The 24,227-nt window shown below is 42.4% G+C and overlaps 1 protein-coding gene across 3 annotated transcripts in view; it reads right to left on the reverse strand.

Annotated features, from left to right (window-relative positions):
- The window catches only part of LOC146494956 (plexin-A1-like), a 306,263-nt gene extending 283,176 nt beyond the window's left edge, over window positions 1-23,087 (reverse strand). For 2 of the 3 annotated variants that reach the window (XM_085145283.1, XM_085145280.1), the window contains exon 1: window positions 22,861-23,087. The gene's annotated coding sequence lies outside the window, so the exon portion shown is untranslated. The other variant, XM_085145281.1, reaches the window with a different exon arrangement.
- Window positions 23,088-24,227: the final 1,140 nt, after the last annotated feature.

Here is a 24,227-nt window from a genome sequence, read left to right on the forward strand (position 1 = left end):
TAAAGATGAGCTAAAACTGAGGTAGGCCAACTTTAAAAAGTACAAGGAGCAGTTACTGTAGAACTTCCAAGTTCAAATTACAGCCATAACTCCACAGAGTTGCTCACATCAGGTGCAACTCAGGGTTCCACATTTTGGCCAAAGATACTTTGACTATAATAACATTTTTAAACTAGATGTCTGCCTGTAACACTTTAGCTTCCAAATTAGGTATAACTTACAGTCAGCTGAATGATTCAGTTGGACCGTTTCTTCTTTAGGACAACTTTGCCTTTGCCATATGTTTGTGCTACTGAAACCACCAATCTGGAAACAAGCATTGGTTTTATTTGCCAGGATTTCTTGGCACAGAGTGAGAGGCCATATTCCAGTTTTGAGAACATGTATCCGTTACCGGTGCCAGTGTTAGAGAAGTGATAACTTCCGTCAAAAAGCCTCACATCCCAAATTTCAAGGGCTTTGGAACATTTTCAGTCAATTCATGAAACATTTTTTTTTTTTCAGTTGCTGTAACTTGGCAATGACCAGCTATCGTCTCACAGGCTCAATTTGTTTATTTGTTTTCGCCTGGCCCCATACGCTTTTTTGAACATTTCCATCACAAAGCAGTAAGACGTTTTTAACACATTCACTTGCACATTTTTTTAATGCTAGATGAATGGCTCAGCTTCAACCCCAAAACAGTCCTGTCATAAAAATGCATGAAAATAAAAGAAAGAAGAGAAGGAAATGTAGATGTAACAGGAAGCAGAAATATGCCTATGCAAAATGTGAGCACATAAATAAGTAAAACACTGTGCAGCGTCAGTTCAGAACTCATTCATTAAAAAATGCAATCCTGATTATTATTAAAATTACTATTAGTTTGTATAGACAGTCCAAAACATGGCATGCTGAGGGGCCAGATTGTGGCTTACTGCTTTTTGAAGAACTGCTCATGCAAACATTTGTAATGGGAAAGCAAAGTCAAAAAGGTAAATTAAATGAGATAAAATCATAAAAACGATTCTGTACACTTATCCGACAATCTTTGCAAGCATTTTAGAGCACATGTGCACGTTGCACTGAGGGTTTAAGAGACACACTGATGTCAATCAATGTGGTTGCAGAGACAGCCAAACAAGCATACCTTTGTGTGTATATGCATGCCCCTGCACTACACACAGAGTGGAGCAGGCAGCAGTCAATCTACAGGGAAACACATCAGTAATGGACAAAAAAATTGAAATTTGAAATCCTTCTTCTCAGATAAAAGGTCTTGAATAAGCACCCATCTTATCCTAAAGACCTCATAATGCCATATCATCCCAACAGAGCACTTCGCTCTCAGACTGCTGATTACTTGCGGTGTTCGGGTTTCAGGCATTGCTACTGCAGAACCAGCTCCCAGAGACAGACACTCTCTCTACTTTTACAATCAGGCTTAAACCTTTCCTTTTCAATAAAGCATATAATTAGGACTGGATCAGGTGACCCTGAACCCTCCCTTAGTAAAGTAAACTCACCTCTTTTCACTCACTGTGTGCTTATACACCACTCTGCATTTAGTCATAGTTACTATTAATCTGGCTCTCAGTGTGTCTTTTGTCCTGTCTCCCTCACTTCCAGCTGGTCACAGCAGATGGCCGCCCCTCCCTGAGCTTGGTTCTGCTGGAGGTTTCTTCCTGTTAAAGGGGAGTTTTTCCTTCCCACTTCCGCCAAATGCTTGCTCATATCATGTGATTATTGGGGTTTTCTCTCCATTATATTAGGGCAGGGGTGTCCAACTCCAGGCCTCAAGGGCCGGTGTCCTGTAGGTTTTAGATATCGCCCTGGGTCAACACACCTGAATCAAATGATTAGTTCATTACCAGGCCTCTGGAGAACTTCATGTTGAGGAGGTCATTCAACCATTTAAATCAGCTGTGCTGGATCAAGGACACATCTAAAACCTGCAGGACACCGGCCCTTGAGGCCTGGAGTTGGACACCCCTGTATCAGGGTCTTTAATATAAAGCAATTTGGGGCTACATAAATAAAATGTAATTGAATAATATGTGAGCTGCTTTTCCAAACTGCATCAAACTGGGCATTGCATCCACTTACTCATGTCCCCCAAAATAAGCCCACCAAGTTTGAACAGCTCTCAAGATAGGCAAAGAACAGATGGATGGACATACAGAGATTTCTGGAATAATCGGTATTATGAAATGTTTGGATAGGAATCTCATTTTAAAGAATGACTAAAACATTTTCAGAAAAGTTAACAAACTTGTACATAATGAGTCTCTTGGTTGTGTTTCATTGGTTAATTTAGCCAGGTATCTGTGACTTTTGTTTTGCTGAAAAAGATGCACTACACTAAAACCAGAAGCATCTGTCCAAAAAGCTCTCTCCTTACACAGCAAGAGACTGTGAAAAGAGGGGGAAAAACAAGGCCCGTTCATGTGAAGCATACTAATTATGCCTGTGTGACTATGTGAAAAAGGAAGGCTTTGCAGATTGCGAAACAAGTTCCATTTGCGGTGATAAAAATCTGTTAATCTGGCTGTGTCAGCCCCTCTCTGTGCATTAGCCCCATTCATTTCCCTGAAGGACCTCTGGAGTGGGGTAACACTCAGGTCTACAGCTCACTCACACTCAGAGGGAACCAGATGTTTGAGTTGATATACTCGCTGCATTTGAGTAGTAATCCCCCTTCACCGTATCATTGTAGCTGACATCGTCTTTCGCCAGCAGGCACACATTTCGCACAAACAAAACATCAGCAACAATAAATGTAAAGCCCTAATCAACACACAAATGTCAACAATCAGGCTGCTCCAATGATTTTGTGTTGATTTTTGAATGAGATGTAACTGAAACTGTGTATTGAAAACTGACTGAAGCTGGCACATGTGCAGATGGGCAAGTGTCAACGAGAAGAGGTCAACCCAGGTCACAGGGCTTGAACAGAAATGTGTGTGTGCAGTAGTATAAAGCCCTTGCTCTGGCCCTGTAGCCTCTTTTTCCAGCCTGCAAAATGTGGAAAAAATGTGCAGAGACTCCAAGCACGTAGTGCCAGAAACACTGAACCAGGACAAACACATAAAAATCCATGGCTCCATTAGCCATGTTCAAGCTTAGCCTGGCACAACTTGGTTTGGTTGACTTTGGCAATGGAAAATGGATTTCAGTACAACAGCTGCACATAAAACAAATTCCAATTCACAGTCTCTCGTTGTTCTGTGTATTAATGTCTCCCTGTGTGTAACAGTGACAATGCACATCACGCAAAAGTTGCCTGTGAAGTGAGTTGTCTGCAAGTATGACATCACCCAAGTATCCTCTTGAAACAATTACGATGTAGTAAGGCAAGGGCTTGATTTCGGTGCAAATGCAGTCCCGCAGCTGTGACAGTTTACAGTGTAACAGTGTGAAGAGTGGATCTAATCAGAGAGGGGAGGAATGTGACATCTCACCCTAAACCATGACCTTATGCAGTCACTGTAGGGGCCTTATCTGATTGGTCTGTCTGGTACGTAATCATTTCCAGAAGCCAAACAGGGGCCGCCAAACACGGGCAAGATGGGAAAGCAGAGCGAAAAGAAAGCAAGAATGAGATGTTTGAAAGTATGATTGCCGCACAGTTGTGCAAGCTGTTAGTGGTGAAATCCCCCTCGAATCAAGCCCCAAAAATATGTGAACAATATACAGAGAATAATGCTCAATGTCTTGCAATAGTGACGGAACAACCCATACAACTCCTAAATGGTCAACTTTCCAATTAATTTTGAGCCTGTGAAAATAAAGGAAGTGTATAAAAAAAGGAGAGAAAAAAAGACTTCAATTCCTACGCGTTTAATGGAATAGTAATCACTAATGATGTTAATGTAAACAGTTTTTGTAAACCAACTTAAATAAAGCTGAAAGTTTGTGTAGAGGTGCAAAATTACACAAATTGTATTTAGTGGTGCAAATGGTCGGAGACCTCCCAGAACCCTGTATCCACACAGGACTAGTATTGCCTGGGGACTGTTAGGAATTTGTAATAACTGCAGAGCTCGTCTGATCTTAAGCCAGCTCGAATATGTCATGTCTGCAGGAGCGTGTCGGCAATATGGGGGGAGGGGGGGGGGGAGGGGGACCATGTAATACTCTATATTGTGTACTCCTTTTATTCCCAAGACCACTGCATTGGGATCTTTGTTACAAAGGTTGAGCATTTTAAGTGCAAATCGAGCAGGGCTTTATTTGCTACATAATGTGGAGTCCAATACACAGACAGAAGAAAGTTGCACATAAGCAGTTCAATTTAACGTTTGGAGGATTTTTCTGTATTTAAACAACTTACACGGTAGCCTATAATTGTATATTTAGGTCTGTTGCTTGTGTCCAAAGTTAATTCGAGTGAAAGACTTTGCTCATTCCAGGGGCATGCACAGTTTGAAACATAAGCAGCATCATGAATTTCAGATGACCCAAACTCCAAAGGCAGACTGAGCTAACAGAAAACAAACCTTTAAAATCAGGCTGATGCAGAAATCCAAGACACAAAACTCTAAAACAGGAAATCAACTGACATGAAACACTTCAAGGGAAACCCGAAAACACACAAGGAAACAGACACTCCAACACAAGACAACCTGAGTCAGGGCTATTTATACACACACTGGGGTCAATCAGAGAGAATGGCCCAAGCTAACACTATGGCAAGGAGGTAAGTCGACTCATGCGTGAAGGCTAATATTAGCCTTTGACCTCTCAGGTCCACCGTACTAAAGTCATCAATAATTTTAGATGAATTCTGAAGCCATGCTGCAGCGCTTTGTTCATAACGATCACCCCAAATCCTTTTCGACTGACTTCTTAAAAGTGATAAACAGTGAGGCTCATGGGTATTGTAGTATTTAGTAGCATCTGTGCCAACATAGCAAGAGCGAGAGAGGTCAGGGAGCATTACTTCTCAGAGTTAAAATAATCAAATTTGTTGGACTTAGCGTGAACCTGTAATACAAAGAAAGCATTATTCAGAGGGCTCTGGTGGTTGTTAATGAGCACTGAGGAATGCCCTCAAAGGAAAAATATACCCTTTTCCATACAACAAAACAACAAGATGTGTGGGGAACGTGGTTTTAATTAAGGAACGCGTCAACAGCATGAGACTGAGGAAACCATCTGTTTCTGTTGTTTTTAGGAACAACGTAATAAGCCACCACAGCTAATTTGCCAGTGGTATAACGATGTTTAAAAAGGCAACCTATTTTAAGCTGATAAAAAAAATCCATCAATAGGACATGTACGAATCCAAGCCTGTAATTTACGATAAGAGGGTGTTTTATTTTTTCAGCTTTCCAAGGTAACAAACAAAACTTGACTGCCACGGTGCTAGTGTTTGCATTTGTCATGATGAACTGAGGCTTTGCACAGTCTTCCTGCTGCGTGCTACCCTCCTAACAGCCACTAAGTCACTCTTAAACGGCACACTTGCAACAATTCCTCACTCTCCCTGTCTCGCGAGCGCTCCCTCATGCACACAAACACATCTTGCTTCTTCTCTATATATTTTTTCAGTGTGGTAATTGGGGTGTCTCTGGGGTGTCACGCTTACATACACACACTCCTTGAAAAACACACACATATCAAGAATGACAATGTGGTTCCAGTAGGTCATGGTATTTGTACATCTCTCTCACAAACACACGCACACGCGTGTACAGCAGCAGTTTGTCTGCTAGTCTTTATCACACCCTGCAATTTAACCCCTTCTAATCCCTTCAGAGCGGCAGCGCTTTATGGTCAATTCACACTCTTTCATGCTTTTTTTTTGTGTTGTATTTTCTCTCTGCGTAGCCTCAAGAGTAATCCTCTCAACTGCTGTGGCAAAACATGAGGCACGTGTGAAACACACTCATCACACACGGTGACAGTGACATGAAGAGCATGGTGATATACTGCAGTCATACAGCACCGGGTGCTGACGTGCAGTGACGTGAACAGGTGTGATTAATTTTAGCTATACCTCACATAAAAGCTTCTTTTCTTTTTAGGTTTTCCAGATACTTTTGGTTCTACGTTTAAAGCTGTTCAACAGAAAACTGCCGTGACTTAAAATGATTTTTTAACCAGTTTAGTTCTTATGTGCTTCTGTTTTATTGTAATTAGTATTTCCATCACATTTACTTCAAAAAATGTCTGCAATAATGTTTTTAAGCCTCAAATTGCAGTTCACCTTTGTTTTCTCTTCGGTGTGTTGGGTTTCAAGAGCCCAGGCATCGTGTTGCCTCCTTCTTATTTGCATACAGTTTAAGTCTAGGCTTTCCTTATGTGAATCAGGGGCATCAGCCTTGACATGAGGCAACTGGAAACTTCTAAAAAAAAATTATATGAACACTGATCAAAAATAAAAAACAATTTAAAGCTTCTTGACTTATTTCTCCCTTCAAATGTTTTCAGAAACACATTTTGAAAGTCTTCAGACAAGCTGCAAATATGCTGGTTTCACTTTAACATCCAGGAACAGACTGGCAACAAGAGGGGGTTCTTCCAGTCAGGGGCAGCTAAGTGTTTGCACTGTTGCAAAAGTAAAAGTCCGGAATTTCAGTCAAAAACAAAGATTTTCTCAGCAGCAAGCAATTGGCGACTGTAGAAAAGAAAAACCCTTTAAACAGGACAAAGAAACCTCTGGCAGAAACAGGCTCGGGGAGGGGCAGCCATTTGTCGTGACCAGCTGGGATTCGGGGGGTTGAAGACGAAAGGATCGAATGGTAGAAAAAAACTGTTGTATCTTCAGCCCGGCCACAACGTCAATTTTGGAGTGTGCTTCTGTTCTCAAAGGCAACAAATGCAGATGTAACGAGCCCTTAAGTGTCTTAATAAGGTGAGGAGTCAGTATGATGTCCCACCAGAACAGCTCCAGTGTTCAGTGGAATTGATTTTCCAAGACGCTGGAGCTCTACTGGATTAACGGAACACCATTCCTCAAACCCAAGGCACCGCTCCCATCATGACAGAAATATTTTATCATAGGATGAAGGTGATCACAGAAATCAACTTGGTAAATACCAATACAAGTGGACCACTCCAGCAGAATTCCTCTCTAGAGGACAATGACCGGAGCATCTCATTATAGCAGTCTTGATGCATGCTCAATCGATTTGCATATTAATGATCAAGGAACTGACCTCACAGCCGATTGTTCATTCAGTGGGCTGGTTTCAGTCACTGTGCAAATAAGATTGGGGAAACCTGCAGTCAGCTGAGACTGAAGAAGTCACTTGGATGAGTGCAGATGAACAGAATCAACCTTTTGGGAGTCTCATTGTAGCAGTTGAGGATTCAGCTTTTTCCTTGATTTGCCTTCTCATTATTAGCTTGGTAGCTATCTCCAATAACATAATGTGAAAGTAAATTTTAAGGATTTTCTTTTATGGGAATGCATCAGATAAAAACAGACTTGAGCTATACTTGGCATCAGTGAATGAGAAAGCAAAGACTCACCTAAGGCAGTAAAGGGGATTTTTCATAGTTTTTAACAATTAGTATAAATGATTCTTGAGTTAATTACAACAATCACTGAATGACATTTTGAGGCTCATTACCTAAATATTTATGATTGGTTTAAAAGAAAAAAGACAGAAATCCAAGAACTCTGCTAATCATAAACTGTACACACAAGGCACACACAGTTGCCGTTATACACAAAGTGAGAGGAAGAAACATGGAGCTGAATTCCTCCAGGAGCACACAGGGAAGCCAGTCAACTACATCAGCACACAGTGGGAAAATGAAATGTTGTGTTCAACAGCCACATAAACTGTTCAGTTTCCTCAGTTTCACAAGAGGAAAGAATTTGAAACAGTGTGTGGAGACGTGAGGCATGAAACACACACGCACACGTGCACACAAAACACTCAAAAACAAACCCCACAGCTACACACAGAAACACGCTGACTCAAACACACACGTAATATTTCACACGAGCAATTTCACAAAACCACATACACAAACACTCAGCTGCTCCGACTGCTTACACACAGGCAGGCGCTGGTACGAACACACACGTGCGCGCCGAACACAGATGTGCACGTTTGCAGCGAACGGCTCCATTTCTCTCATTAGGGAGAAGGAGCCGCCTGCAGCAAAGCCTTCTCTATTCAGTCTGCTGAGATCTCTAAAACCAACAGTACTAGTCAGAGAGAGGAGGGAGGAATAAAACATCTTACACGGCATCTATGTTAAAAAAAAAACAGATGAGGAGGCTGAAGGGAAGAAGAACTGCCGTCATAAGAAGGGTGGCACGAACACGCTTTGAGCAGTGTCTTCGAGGTATCTCAAATTTAACGAATTCAATTTAAAAAGTGTGACAGTTCATCTCGAATGTAATGGGCGGCCAAAGCAAAGAACAAAAAAGGAGGTTAAGATTACAAATCACTAAACCCCACCCGAAGTGCTTGCTCAAAGGAAACTGGTGGGTTTCTCTCTCTATAACACTCTGTGGTCTCAGCCGTACCATATAAAGTGCCCTGAGATGACTTATGCTGGCAGTATTTAATTCAAGACCACTATATTAAAAAAAAAGGACTGCTATTTACATTAGCAGTAATATATATTTGGCAGAATGGCTCTCTTCGGGGACCTACCTGCCTCTCCGTATGCATATGTGGGAAGCATAAGTCAGGAAGATGAGGACACCTTGCAGTATTATGTGCATAAATGGAAAGTTTGAGGCAGAAAGAAGAGCAGTGAGACCCCAAGAATTCGAGAACAAAACAGGCTGAACAGCACATCCCAGATTTGCCAGTAGGATGTGTATATCACAGCATTGTTCACTGATAAATTTCAGTGAACAATGCTGCATTAAAGTTAGCTACATGATGTCTTTTATGCTTTTTGAGCAACAGCAACCAAGATCAGGATGGGTTCATTTGCCAATCTCTGTGCCTTTTGTTTTACCTTTTAAGCAATCCAACCATTAAATTTAGTGGAACAGCTGGTAACAACATCACTGTCCACTGCTTTTAGTTATATGGAAGTGAAAAAGACATTTAGAGGTCTATTAAAACTGTTTATTTGTTAAGATTTAGGATTTTTGAGATCCATGCTTTATGCTACACATCCTATAGGATTAGGGCACAAAGATCATCAAGAGATTTTGTCAGAAAATAGACTGGGTGTCCAAAGTCCAAATGGGCGATACACCAAGTCACGAAGCTATGAGTCAGAACTCACTCACCATTGCATAAATAACCAGAGGTATGAAATCTTGCCATGTGTTTGCACATGAATCCAACTGCCTAAAACGAGGACGCTTTCTTGTGAAACATTAAAAAAGTACAATGAAAAAATGAGACATTACCTGCACTTGTACATAACACTGCAGAAGTCTTTTCACTCTCTATGTGTTTAACACCACTCTGCATTTAATCATTAACCGACCATTCGCAGTCGATGGCTGTCCTTTCCTGAGCCTGGCTCTGCTGGAGGTTTCTTCCTATTAAAAGGGAGTTTTTCCTCCCCACTGTTGCCAATTGCTTGCCCATAGAGTGTCAGCTCAGTATTATTGCAGAGTCTTTACCTTACAATATAAAGTGCCTCAAGGCAACTATTGTTGTGATTTGTTAGTATGTCTTAATTGCAGAACATCTGCACTGTTCTGCAAATAACACTGCAGAACAGTGCAGATGTTACTCGAGAACTTAAAGAATAGCGAGACTGCATACATGTTAATGTTTAGAAGGCACAAAATCAATGTCAACTGCTTTAGAGTGTCAGACGCTTGTATGTAATCAGGTTTGGAGCAACTGGTCATCTTTAAGGGGAATCTGAATGTCTGCTCCAAATTTTATAGCAAAACCGCAAGTGACAACCTCACAGCGTTGCTAGAGGACAACTTAGAGATCACTCAAGTTTTTATGAAAATTTATGCAGCAAGAATGAATGCCATTTGGTCCATTCATTTCTGTTTTTTTGCCCAATGTGGATAAGTAATAGACAGGCAGGCTGACTTAACCAACTCCAGAGCTGTGATGCTGGTGTGGCTACAAAAGTCAAGGGTACTCACACAAGACCAAAGGCCAAGACTACATGAAAGCAAGTCTCAGAAAGTTTGACAAGCATGTTGAGACAAGGCTGTAGGATTTGCAAAAAAAAAAAAAAAGTTTTAAAAGTGAAATCCAAACAAGACGTGTACAAGTCTGATGTGACTTTAGATTTCTATCTACCAGCAACCCCAAAATGAGCCTATAACACAATATAGCACCTTGATTTCAAAACACTTGGCTCTCTGATGTGATGAACAATGAGTTTGGGCTTTTTGATACCAATATACCTCCACACAGTAAAATTAGATTGTAGCTGGCGGTAAGAGCAACTCTGATCTGCATAAACGGAAAAGTGGACAAAAGCACCTGCGGCTGTGTGATGAGAAACATGAAAAGGCTTGAAATAATAGCTAACACTTAAGAATTCTCTGGGCTTTTAGAAGGCAATGTGAGCCTCCTGAATGAAAAGAAAGACAGCGCCACGCAGACAGGGGATAAAGAGACAGAGGGGGTGAGAATAACACACGAAATAAGAGCGCACAATACTTCAGCTGTGGAGAAAGGAGAGAGGAATAGAGATAGGCACAAAAACAGAAAATAACAGACAACCCCATTAGGCGGAGGTTATTGAGTAAATTCATCTCGCTAGACAAAAGCTTCTCCTGTGGTTGTGTCACTGCTGCTTCCACCGAACTCAACACTTTCTCTCCAATTTCCGTCCATTTGCAACCCCCTGCATCTGTTAAAAGCTAAATTGCCCGTCTGCACCACCTTAAAATGGTTTCCCATGCATCACCACCCTATAAAAGCAGCATACTCGATGGCCGCGGAGACGCCAGTTTCAAACAGGAAAATTCAAGGTGCCTTAAATGGATTTCAAGATGTTTTTTGACCCACGCAGTATCACCTCCTATTTTTTTGTTTGTGGTTGAGAGGAGGCATTTACTATCAATACTGCACTGTTTCTGTGTCTTATAAACCATATCCGTCTTTGCGACAGAATTCCGGGTGATTTCTAGCTGCCAGGATTGCTTTTAAGGCAAATGGAAGAAAGAAAGCCGAGCTGGATTGGCAGAACCCAAAGAGGCTTAAACCGAGAGGGGAAAGTTCACTTCTCAAACCAAGGAAGAAGTTAATCTATCACAACAAAAGCCAAGGTGGTTACATTTTGGCGTGTTTAATGTACTTCTCCTTCCTCTCTGAGTTCAGCCCAGATAAATGCCCACTCGAGATGATGGGCCCAGTAGTAAACTTGAGATCAATTGAATTTCATTGCACCACTTGGGCTCAGAGTCAATTAAACATTTCAAATTCAAAAGCAGTCAAACAACAAGATATATATGAGCCTATAGATGATACATAAAAGAAGCAAGGACGTTTGCTGGATGGCCTTGAGGAAAAATGCTGAACCTGGAAGTTACACTTTTCTCAAGATGAGAGACAGATGACGGCGCGCATTGCAAATGGTTCTCTGATCCTGTTTCTCATCACACACACACACACACACTCACACGACATTACAGCAACCCCTCCCTCACGCATTCAGGTTTGTGTTTGACCGAGCACTCAACAAAATGAGATGTGTGTGTCTGAGCGTGCACAAACAGCCATGTGTGTGATGATTCGGGGAGTGTCATTGCACTCGCTGACTCAGCATTTCTGCTGTCATTCCTGTCATTTCCTCACAGCAAAGCCAAGGGGGACCTGCCAGGATCCCTCTTGATGACTATGTCTGTTTACCTTATGTTCTCCTCCAGCTGCTAAATTGGTTTTGTTGGCTGCGTGATAAACACTCAAACACTCTTTTTCAGTCTTTATTTATTCTTTTCTTTCTTCGTGACTTGTGATAAAAATGATGTTACCGTACACTGTTTTTGGAACCGTTTAGGATAGAAATACAACTTAACACTTCAAATCATCTGGCAAAATCAATGCCATAAATTGCCAGGAAAAAGTGGCTGTCTGAAAATATTCCTCAAACTGTAGCTGCATCAGCGAGTAGTCACAATAACCGTGTTTTTCACACATAGACTATACTTAGACAGGCTGCCCAGGTATGTTGACAGTCTTCCAAGCGTATTTTGTTGTATTTTTTCAACTGTCTGACACAGCAACACAAATGAGTTACCGCTGGGCAATATCCTCACTCTTATTTTGAAAGCTCAGCTACATCCAGTCCTTACCGTCAAGTGTTTCCCTATAGGAGTACCTCAATCTACAATCTGACAGACCCCAATCCCTCCATCTTAAACAGCAGCTGGCGATGTTTGTCCCTGTTCTGCTTGGTTATTCACTGAGAGCTGTAAAGGCACTCCAGCTACAACCTGCAGCAGGTAGAGTGCCTGCTGCCACTAGAGTTAGCTCACAAAGACAGGCTACAGAGCAGAAAAGGGACAACTGATGCAACCTAAACCAAATCCAACTCTAACATGGTGGAGTTGAAGTCTGTTCATGGAGTGAGGAAGTTACTGGAGAGTCCGGGCAATTATCCCTCCATCAGATTTAGTCACAAATTAGGTCTATATATGGAATTATTTTTGTTTGCTCTTCCATCTTCAAATACAGTGTAGTTGTGTGTGAAAAACTAATTAAGACTCATGCCACTACCCCACTTTTTTATGTAAACGTCATTATCTCTTCATGCTTGACAGGTTGTTTGAGGCTCGTCCAAATCAAATGCCACAAAAAGACCAACTCAGATGAAATATTACTTACTTCTAAGCACCTCTGTACAATCACAGCTTCACCTCCTCATCAAATCCCATGTAGCACTACATCCAGCTGTAGGCTCGGACAAACGTACCATCACTCCCTGATTAGCTCGCATTCTTGTAGGAAGCGATCTTGTCTGAACTAGGCTTTCTAGTGTTGTTGCTGAACATATTCTGCACCCATTATAGTCTGTTTGTTGGTTAAGTAGAGAAATTTCTAAATGTTGTGTTCTAACTTAAAATCTTCTGAAGCTGCACTCGAGTAAAGAAGCATGAGGCCATCACAAGAAAGTGATCAGCAGACGGATACTGACTTACGACAATAAGTCTTGTGATCCAAATCACCAAAGACGGAAAAACGTGATTTATCAAATGAGTCACCCATGTCATTCTGGGCCTGTTCCAACCCATGGGCTGCATGCTCCCAATCCTGGAAGAGTGTAACTCCGTATGGTGTCACACTTGAATCTTAAAAGCTTAGATACAGATGGAAGCCTAATATCATTTCCATGTACATGTTTATTTACTCTGGAAGAAGCCGTAAAACCTTGTGAAAGGAGTCCAATATGAGTTGATCAGTCAGTGAAACTCACTTCTGTCCAGTAACAGTGATACTTGAGTGAGTTATTGTATCCTGAACTGTTCTGTTGGTAAGTGCTGCTGTTAGCCTCTGTTAGCTAGCGTTAATGAAACTTTCTTTGAAATGTGGAGTGGCTCTAACGTCGTTGAACTCAGACACTTAGCGAATAAACTCTCACAAAATGTGAGAATTTTATCAAACTGTTCGTCACAGGGAAAGTATTACTTTTTAACTCAAAGCTAACATTAGCTAGCATAATGTTAGCTTATAACCAGCTTTGTTGCTTAGAGGGATTCATGTCTAATCTGCTGACATTAAGTAATTGCGACAATATCGATAATAAATAACATGCTTGGGGAAATGTTTGTGTGTTAAAGCCCTGAGTGGATGTGTGTGAAATTACACACTCACTTTTTTCTCACTTTCTTTAAAACTCATCTGCATTTTTTTTCTCCAAGACTCTGCTCTGCTGATGCTCTGATGCTCTGTTGTTCCGCCCTCTGTAATTACTCTTCTTCTTTCCCTGATATATATATATATATATATATATATATATATATATATATATATATATATACAGTGGGGCAAAAAAGTATTTAGTCAGCCACCGATTGTGCAAGTTCCCCCACTTAAAATGATGACAGAGGTCAGTAATTTGCACCAGAGGTACACTTCAACTGTGAGAGACAGAATGTGAAAAAAAATCCATGAATTCACATGGTAGGATTTGTAAAGAATTTATTCGTAAATCAGGGTGGAAAATAAGTATTTGGTCACCTCAAACAAGGAAAATCCCTGGCTCTCACAGACCTGTAACGTCTTCTGTAAGAAGCTTTTCTGTCCCCCACTCGTTACCTGTATGAATGGCACCTGTTTGACCTCATCATCTGTATAAAAGACACCTGTCCACAGCCTCAACCAGTCAGACTCCAAACTCCGCCATGGCCAAGACCAAAGAGCTTTCGAAGGACACCAGGAAAAGAATTGTAGACCTGCACCAGACTGGGAAGAGTGAATCTACAATAGGCAAGCAGCTTGGTGTGAAAAAATCAACTGTGGGAGCAATCATCAGAAAATGGAAGACATACAAGACCACTGATAATCTCCCTCGATCTGGGGCTCCACGCAAGATCTCATCCCGTGGGGTCAAAATGATCATGAGAACGGTGAGCAAAGATCCCAGAACCACACGGGGGGACCTGGTGAATGACCTGCAGAGAGCTGGGACCAAAGTAACAAAGGTCACCATCAGTAACACACTACAACGGCAGGGAATCAAATCCCGCAGTGCCAGACGTGTTCCGCTGCTGAAGCCAGTGCATGTCCAGGCCCGTCTGAAGTTTGCCAGAGAGCACATGGATGATACAGCAGAGGATTGGGAGAATGTCATGTGGTCAGATGAAACCAAAGTAGAACTTTTTGGTATAAACTCAACTCGTCGTGTTTGGAGGAAGAAGAATACTGAGTTGCATCCCAAGAACACCATACCTACTGTGAAGCATGGGGGTGGAAACATCATGCTATGGGGCTGTTTTTCTGCCAAGGGGACAGGACGACTGATCCGTGTTAAGGACAGAATGAATGGGGCCAAGTATCGTGAGATTTTGAGCCAAAACCTCCTTCCATCAGTGAGAACTTTGAAGATGAAACGAGGCTGGGTCTTCCAACATGACAATGATCCAAAACACACCGCCCGGGCAACAAAGGAGTGGCTCCGTAAGAAGCATTTGAAAGTCCTGGAGTGGCCTAGCCAGTCTCCAGACCTCAACCCCATAGAAAATCTGTGGCGGGAGTTGAAAGTCTGTGTTGCTCGGCGACAGCCCCAAAACATCACTGCTCTTGAGAAGATCTGCATGGAGGAATGGGCCAAAATACCAGCTACTGTGTGTGCAAACCTGGTAAAGACCTATAGTAAACGTTTGACCTCTGTTATTGCCAACAAAGGTTATGTTACAAAGTATTGAGTTGTATTTTTGTTATTGACCAAATACTTATTTTCCACCCTGATTTACGAATAAATTCTTTACAAATCCTACCATGTGAATTCATGGATTTTTTTTTTTCACATTCTGTCTCTCACAGTTGAAGTGTACCTCTGGTGCAAATTACTGACCTCTGTCATCATTTTAAGTGGGGGAACTTGCACAATCGGTGGCTGACTAAATACTTTTTTGCCCCAGTGTGTGTGTGTGTGTGTGTGTGTGTATATATATATATATATATATATATATATTAGGGGTGCAACGATACACAAAATTCACGGTTCGGTTCGGTTCGATACTTTGGTGTCACGGTTCGATATTTTTTCGATACAAAAAAAATGTTCATGCCTTTTTATTAATTTGTCATTTATTAAATTTTCACGGCACATTCTGCACCACATCTCTGTGCGTTCATCATTTGTTTGAAGCCAGCTCACCTCCTGCAACCACTTTTCAGAGAATACGCGCTTCTTTTGTGGTTCGGACTCCTTCTGACATTTCTTTGGAGGTGGAGGAACATCACAGTAACTGCTTAAAGGAGCTTCTTCGACATCTTTAAGAGTTCTAAACAAATGTCTGTCCTCCTGAAAATCTTATGTACGCAAACACGCGTTGCAACTTCTTATCTTGTGCGGGTTTTTATTTTGACAGCGAATGCGCACCTGCGGACCACTTATGTGCAGCCCTGGTTATTTAGCTCGTCATATTGCAGCCACAGAAATTCTTTTGTCCATGAAACCATAAAGCTGCACTTTCTTTTTTCCTTATAGTCTGATTTGTCATAACCTTTCCGTTTTGTGGTAAGCTTTTCTTTGGCTGTCACTTCTTCACGCTGACCTGTCTTATTTGGCTCAGCAGAACTAAAATATATATCCTGCTGCTTTTACACACGCACTAACATAACGCTCAGCGATTCTCTGCGCGATCAACCTCTCACATGTTTAAGCTGCGGGAGATTTCACTTGTCATGTTTGCATAGTAAGCTAACGATTGATAAGACGATGTCAGAGGAATTGGTGCGCAAATTATCATCACTCACCAATCAGTACTGTCGCTCTCTATACACAGTTCACGCGATTGCAAAGTGAAAGCAAAAAACAAGCGCAAATTCAAACGTGATTTCAGTATGTCACATATTGACAGTGGCCGATGCCAATGACATAATTACCCAGCTACATTTCCAAAAGAATGCAAAAGCATTGACATATATTTTTCCTTCCTAGGATAGGCCGACGGGCAGGGCAGAGATAGATTTTGGTAGCCCGACTGGAAAAAAGCCCCGTCGGGCTAGCGATTTTGCGAGCCCTGTATCTGATTGAGGAATCACTCATCTTTGGAAAAGAGAGTTTATTATGGAGAAATGTCTCTTTCCAAAATAAAAGCTATACTATACGCTTCTTCTGGGCTATATTCTCAGCAGCATATTAAACATATCAGGTCCCCATAAGGAGAATCGTGTGCTAACGGCTGTCTAAATGACTCGGGTAAAGTTTGTAGCATGCTGCTTGTTGTTTTTCTCTGCTTCCACTTGTCTTTGCACTAGGATGATGTCGGAGTAAATGTGCAGTCATATTGGTTGTGTTCCCACTAGTGCTGTCAGCGTAAATCTGAAATGACATTAACGTCACAACACGGCAAATCTCCGTTAACGAGCTACCGCGGATCACCTCATGAGTGGGGCTGGAAGACGTCAACACATTAACGAGCTAACTGCGCTAACACACTAGTTCCCACCAATTGAGCATTGCTGGCACATCCAACATACTGTTTTACTTTTGTCCATGACAGGCTTACCTTCAGGGTCATACATCACATGAAAACCAAAATAGTTCCAAACGCCAGATCTGAATGAGGGTGGGGGAGGTTCAATTTGCCATGTTGCAACTAGCCTAGCTTCTGTCTCGCTAGCTTGCCCTGCGCTCAGTGAATCTGTGTTCGACTACTCCGCCTAGGCTGCACTGTCGAGCGCAGATCCACTGAGCGCTCAACACAGACAGCATCATCAGAAGGAAAGTTGATAAAATAAATTAAAAATGTTGTATCGTTCGATACATATGCGTACCGAACCGAAAGCACTGTATCGAACGGTTCGATATCGATACGAGTATCGTTGCACCCCTAATATATATATATATATATATATATATATATATATATATATATAATTTTTTTTTTTTTTTTTAAGGGGGGCAGAACAGAGTGTGCCACCAGCTATGATTCAGTGTGTTTTGAGAGTTTGCTCCATTAGATTACATACCGAGTTGAAAAGCTGCCAGACATACTTGTTCATCTTCAGACAGCATGATATATGAAGGAACAAAAACAACTTGCCTAATTTGAAAGATTCTTCAGGGCCTTGTGGCTACTTCCTCATTTCCCGGTGCTCTGCTTGAAACCCACTTTATTGTTTTCAATTTCCTCTCTGCAACTGTGAAGTGCTTTACCTGAAAATTGTCTGAAAGCAAGACAGAGAGAAGTGTAACACCCGCCGTTACCTTTGCATCTGACCTCTTCACCTCAACAACATTCTAATTTCTCCGGCCTCTTATACCCGCTTACTCCCCCCTCCCTTCACCAAGCCCCAGACGAGCACACTGTACATTACCGTTTTCACCTATCCGCTCACCTCTGCACACCTCAGTGAGCCCTCCTAAAGCCCATCCTTGTGAGCTTTTTCTCTCTCTCCTTTTTCAACAAACACTTTCATGGTGCCACTATAGCAACTTAAAAAACGAAATCGGTCCCTGCCTGCTGTTACTGATTCTCTCTGATGTCACCTACGTTCTCTTCTCTCTCCAAAGGAAGCGATAAAGCTCAAGAGCAAAATTCAAACTGCTTCATAAACACCGAGCAAGAGCTCCATGTAGGGAAAGGTGTTGTATCTGTTTTTTGGATATTTATTTTATGTCACACTGTGTGGATTGTGAGTTTCGACTTTCATATAGTACAGTTTCCTCCCACTCTGGCAAAGAAAAGGAGTACTTTATCACTAAAGCTCGCCTATTGCTGGCGGGGACGAGGGAGGGGGGGTTGATTTCAGATGAATAAGACAAACCTATAAGACAAACCCCTTCCATCTAGTTTCTCTCTTGTTTTTTTAATCACAGTGGAACCTTTTATAGCGCGTCAAGTCCTCATACTGATGTCTGTTAAAGTTAAATATTCAAGGTGCAATGCCCGAAAAGTCACAGATTTGTAGCCGCCTTATCCTTCCTTCTGTCATCCTTTTTTTCCTCTGCTCCTTTTTATCATTTCCCTGCTGTACCTTCCTCCCACACGTCCCCATAGCCCAGGGAAAGTCTAACCAGGATTACAGATAACAGAAGACAGATCTGCATCTGAAAGCCATGTACGGAAAAAACAAGAATGAAGCACTCCAACTTTGACCTTGGCCCAGCACTAAATATATACAAGGAGAGAAAGGAGGGTTAAGGGAGGATATTCAAATGTGTGTGTGTGTATTTCCCAGACACACTTTTCTGAGTATGGGAAATATGGGGATATGCTGATTGGATTGATGCTGCATAAGAACAGGAAGTTCAGGGATTTTGTTTGGCTGCACATGGAGATAGGGGTCGTGCACACCCTCACAAAGACACACACACACACACAGAGAGAGATTATTTTGCTGCCTCAACTGTTCAGACAGCACAGAACATAAGGCAGAAATTGGCCATTTGGGACAACAAATACAAGCTGCGTGGTCTGGAGCAGCAGCAGCACAAGAAATTGGGATGCTGAAATTCTTTTAATTGCTGACAAAACAGCGGCAGAACTATCCTCGCTCTCACCCGGATAGGAAATAACTTCCCCCCCGCCCACCCACTTGCCGCTCGTCTCGCTTGAAAATTCCAAACGCCGATGCTAACGACAATCAAAAAACTCCTTTGCAAGTCTTATTTTCAACTGGGGAAGCGAGCGCTTCCAATTACGCAGCGTGCGAAAGTGGCTCCCACCTCCGTCTCGCGGTTACCTGTCGCATCTGCACGGCGTCGGAGCGTCTCTTCCCCCTTACAAGAGGAACTACTTCAATCTGCCTGCCCCGTTTGATCTGCCATGGCCTTTCAGCACAGAGGCTGCATCAAAAAGATGCGGGGAACTTAAAAGCCCCATCGCTTCTCTCCATCTCTCTCTCTCTCTCTTTTGCTCCAATCGTTTCTTCTTGCATCCTTCCCAGGTCTGATTTTTTGTTGTTGTTGTTCAGCCTAAAATTGGGTGCAGTAAACACTTTGTCAGTGGCTGATAGTTAAAAAAAAAAGAAGTAAAAATACATTCTTAAATTCTTACTAAATGCTTCATATTAATGAGCACTAATCATAAAGCTTTGGCTAAACATAAACGATGAAAGCTCCTTTTTCTAATGTTCCTCTCATTCTGAGATCATTCAATCCTCTTTCTTTGAAACAGTGACTGACAGATGGGCAACCACGACCCGTCCTTCGCACGGCCACGCTGCTCTGTTCTGATCGAGAGGTTTTCAGTGGAACCACTGAACTCCACCACTCTGAAGGTGTCCTGCACTTGGTTATCTGGGCTCACACATAACAAAACAGTAAAGTTATTATTTTAAAAACAGATCTCCTTATTGGAACGACTGACAGCTAAGTATAGGCAGCAAGCGGAGGGAAAATCCCATCGTCGGCTGACTGCTTTTGGTTGTAATCAAGTATGTGACCTGGTGGGAATGTTGCTCTGATAAACCGTATTTGGCGCTCTAGTCTGTCACTGAGTTATCCGAGCCACATGCATAAGCTAAACTAGGGAGACAAACTGCCTTTCAAGCAGTGGAAGGAAAAAAATGTGTTGTTTGTTGCATTCAGACTGGTATTCTGACACACAATATCACTTTTCTTGGCAGTATAGTCATCAGCAGCTCAACAGGAGAGAGCGCGCAGCTCTAACACCGCTGGGTCGGCAATTCGGCTCCCACCGGAGCTGCACATACAGTATTTAAATGGAGATCTCTAAAAGCGACAGGAATAAAATAAAAAACAAACCGTCGGCTAAATGCCATTTTCATTGCATCATGCGGACACGTTACTATAGCCCACCCTTCCTGTGAGTGTTTGTCACACCGACTGAGTTCAGACTACTTTATCAGTCTGCTTTATTGCAGTTCTGCTCGCCCCCTCTCCCCCTGGCCTTATTTGTTAAAAGCACTCGAGGTACGGACCGCAGGGTGCACTGTCGATTGTCCGCGGCTCTCATCTCAGCCGGGATCTGAGGGTTGAGAGTAAAGACAGGGCTCCAGCAGCCCTTCCGCCACACCACCACTACCTGACCCTCCTACACACACAGATTCCCTGCGGTGGCTGCTGCTTTCACCCAAACAAAACCATCTCCGAATTACAGGCAGGCGTCTAAGATGGTTATAGTGATTCAATGTCAAGGAAGCGCCAAAAAAAGCAGAGGCATACATAATTAAGTCGCATCCACGAACCCAAAATGAGGCTGCTCATCGAAATACCCCTTATTAAAAAGTACTATGCGGTAATTACTTAATTACTTTGATTAATTTCAGTTAATTAACCTCAAAGGGATACTGCAATTTCAAAAATGAGTCCAAAGCTTTAGTATATTACAGTTTTAGCGTTTAAAAAAAGAGGTTAAAATGACAGAAAAGTACCTGCTTACAGGCACGTGTGACACATCACCCACAAAGAAAGTGTTAATTAAATGTCGAACTAACTTTTGACAAGTTTTTTTTTGTATGGAGTTGTTTTTAAAAAGCCACATGAGAAATCCTAGAAGTCCACTTCGATGCGACTACAACACTGCTTACCCACAGAACATCTATTGTAGGTAGAAACAGGATGCATAATGAGCAGGGGGAGAGAATATCATACCCTCTATGAACAATTTAATAATAAAAGACTCCAAGAATAAACCAGGTAATTAGGTTGCAAGCACCTCAAAGCACATCCAGCACCGCTGTCGCCGGAGTCTGATTGTGACTCATTTTGGCCTAAAAACCTTTGAAAAAAAAGCACAAGAACAACAAAAACCCCACTGCGTTTCTCCGGGTGCAACCAGGAACTAATATTTTCCCCAGTCACTTAGTCACATTGGATGTCACGCCTCGGCCCCGGAGTGGAAGTGATGCTTAGGGTTTCCTGCTTTATCGACGGGTCCCAGCACAGGCGCAACATGACACACAGACGCACACTTAAGAAAGGGGGTCTCTCTCTCTTTCTATTTCCCTTCATCTCTTTGCATCTCTCCACATAGCACCCAAATCATCACACACACAAACACACACTCATGCTCACAAGCTTACCCTTGAGAGAGATAAGTAGAGAGAGAGGGAGGGAGATGAGGATGGAATATGCAGAGAAGGCTGACATCTCTCTCTCTCTCTCACACACACACACACACACACACACACACACACACACACACCCTAAAGAGATATATCCCCCCTCCTTTTTCTGTGTGCTTGGCAGGCAAACTGGTGGCTTGATGCCCGTAAGTCTCTCAAAATCAGCCTGTCTGCCTCACCTACGCATTTCAAGTCAAAAATTCATAAGGTGACACAAAACTGTCAGAGCACGTTTGACGTGCCTCCAAAAATGATGACGCTATGGGCGTGCGTGTGTGTCCGCCTGGATATATATTTTTATATGTGGGAGGGTATGGGACAAACACACAGGAACACAAAATCTGCAAATCCACTCATATCTCACAAACACACACACAGCCGTGGAAGCAAACAACACCCACGAGCTCTCGGATTCATAGGTCAAACATTTACATTTTGCGTCTAGGCGCATACACAACAACCAAACATATGAGACCTTGCATGCATGCAAGCGTGCACGCGCACTCTCCGCGTGTTTCCAAGTTGATTTCGTGTCTTGAGCGACATCACAAGTTTTCAGCAAACAATCGTCATGATAAATCACAACAGGCCACGAAATAAAAAAAATTATCTTTAAAAAGTCCGGTACAATTTTCTGGTGAGCCGGCTGTGCTCAGCAGAGGTTTCGGTGACTGATCGCTCTTCTAAACGGCACCACTATTACATTGCGACAGCGTTCCTATCAGACTCCTGCCGTCCTCACTACGCACCACAGCAACATTAAAAGCTGTGACATGCTGGACATAAAACACCGCCGCGCATCTTTGCACTATAACTGCCTCATTCATGCTGCCACTTTGCATCCAAGAAAAAAAGAAAAATCCGCAGCAGCTCCTCGCCAGTGAAGTAATGTAATCATTCACCTTCAACAACTTGAGCAATCCCACCAAAAGCCAGAAAAAGAAAAGACCTTCAGATAGTCCATGTGCAACCTCAGCGTGCGTTTGGCTGCTTCCCCTCCAAAGCGCAAAAATGAGAGAAACACAAACCCCGATCCCCCCGCAGCACTGAGTGGTCCATGTGTGCTCCGGTTAGAGTGGAAGTCGGGAGAGAGGCATCGGCAAGAAGGGTACGAAGGGCGACAAGGAGAGAAGGGTCGGAGAGGGAGAAGGAATGTCACCAACATTTCGGATGTAGGAGAAGACAAAAAAAGAGAGAGAGAGGGAGAAAGGGTTCCGAGACGAGTTGAGAGATGACTATCAACCACGAAAAGTTTGGCTGTACTTACTGATCAAACCGTCCTCTGCATTCGTGCTGCATGGCATTTCTTTTTCTTTCTTTTTTAAAAAAAATGTAAATATAGATTTAGGATGTTGCAGCAGAAGATGTTTCCATTCCCGCCGGGACTGGTCACACAGCAACAGCAGCAGCAGCTGCAGCAACGGTTCCAAAAGCTCAGCTCTGCAGTTCCGTGCGCACACGAGAGCAGCGCTCAACATGAATGAGAGGAGAGCTGCAGTCAGACTCCGGCATCCCAAAGAGGAGAGAGAGAGACCGAGAGAGAGGGAGAAGGAGGGAGAGAGTCAGTGACAGGAGTGCGTCACCTGGCGGCGCAAATGCATTACAGCGGGTGTCCAGGCGCACTACTCCATGGTGTGTATAGGTGGCAGCATTGGACCCTTGTGTTCTTAATCTCATTTTGCACTGGCTGAACAGTAGGAATCAAAGGATGTACTTTAAAAAAAATAAAAATAAATTATATATATATATATATATATATATATATATATATATATATATATATATATATTTTTTTTTTTTTTTTTTTTTTTTTTTTTTTTTAGGGACCCTCACGCACACTTTGATTGATTGCTCTGCTCATCTTGGCCTCATGCAGAGGAGCACTGCTCTGTTTTCATGTCTCACTGCCCCATGTGATGTATACATGCGTGTGCACCCTTGTGTGGGAGATTTGGTATGTATTCATAGACGAGCGCTCATGAATGCATATCGGAAGCTCGGCGTGCTGGGCGCTCGTGCGTGTGCGCGCGTGCACACTTGCTTCTGTCTAATCGATGCCGTTCAATGCTGAAGGTCAGCTCCCCTGAAACTTGACAAATCATCTCTATCGGCAGTGTCGGCCTTGTATGTTACTTCAAAGACCCCTGGCTGCTGTGGCTGATTTAAAGCAGATCTTCAAACAGCAATATAAATATAATATAATAATATAATAATATGTTTTCTCCTTTTCAAATCACAAATTGCCTGAATACTTTAATACTTAAATTAAATAGTAATACAAAACAAACAATATAAAACTAATTGGCTACCTGAAGGTGAGTCTCCACAGACACAGCTTTAATTATGCGCGTCGTTGTTTGTAATATCTCAGACGATGATCATCAGGCTTTCGCAAATGATACATATGGGACACCATCATTATCCCCACCCCATCCACCACCACCGATTAAGCTCTCTCAAATGGTGACAGTTGTTGCCAGGTGACCATTTGCATGGAAAGACATGTATTTCTTTTCTAACTGACAGTCAAATCAAAGTCTTTGGGTTGTCTTCTCATGACTTGCAGCCCTGAGAGATTTGGAGTCAGGAAGTTCATTTGCACCATAAAGGAGAAAGCATAGCCGCTCTGTGCTC

The sequence above is a fragment of the Neolamprologus multifasciatus genome, chromosome 20, assembly GCF_963576455.1.
Source record: "Neolamprologus multifasciatus chromosome 20, fNeoMul1.2, whole genome shotgun sequence".
Lineage (NCBI taxonomy): Eukaryota > Metazoa > Chordata > Actinopteri > Cichliformes > Cichlidae > Neolamprologus > Neolamprologus multifasciatus.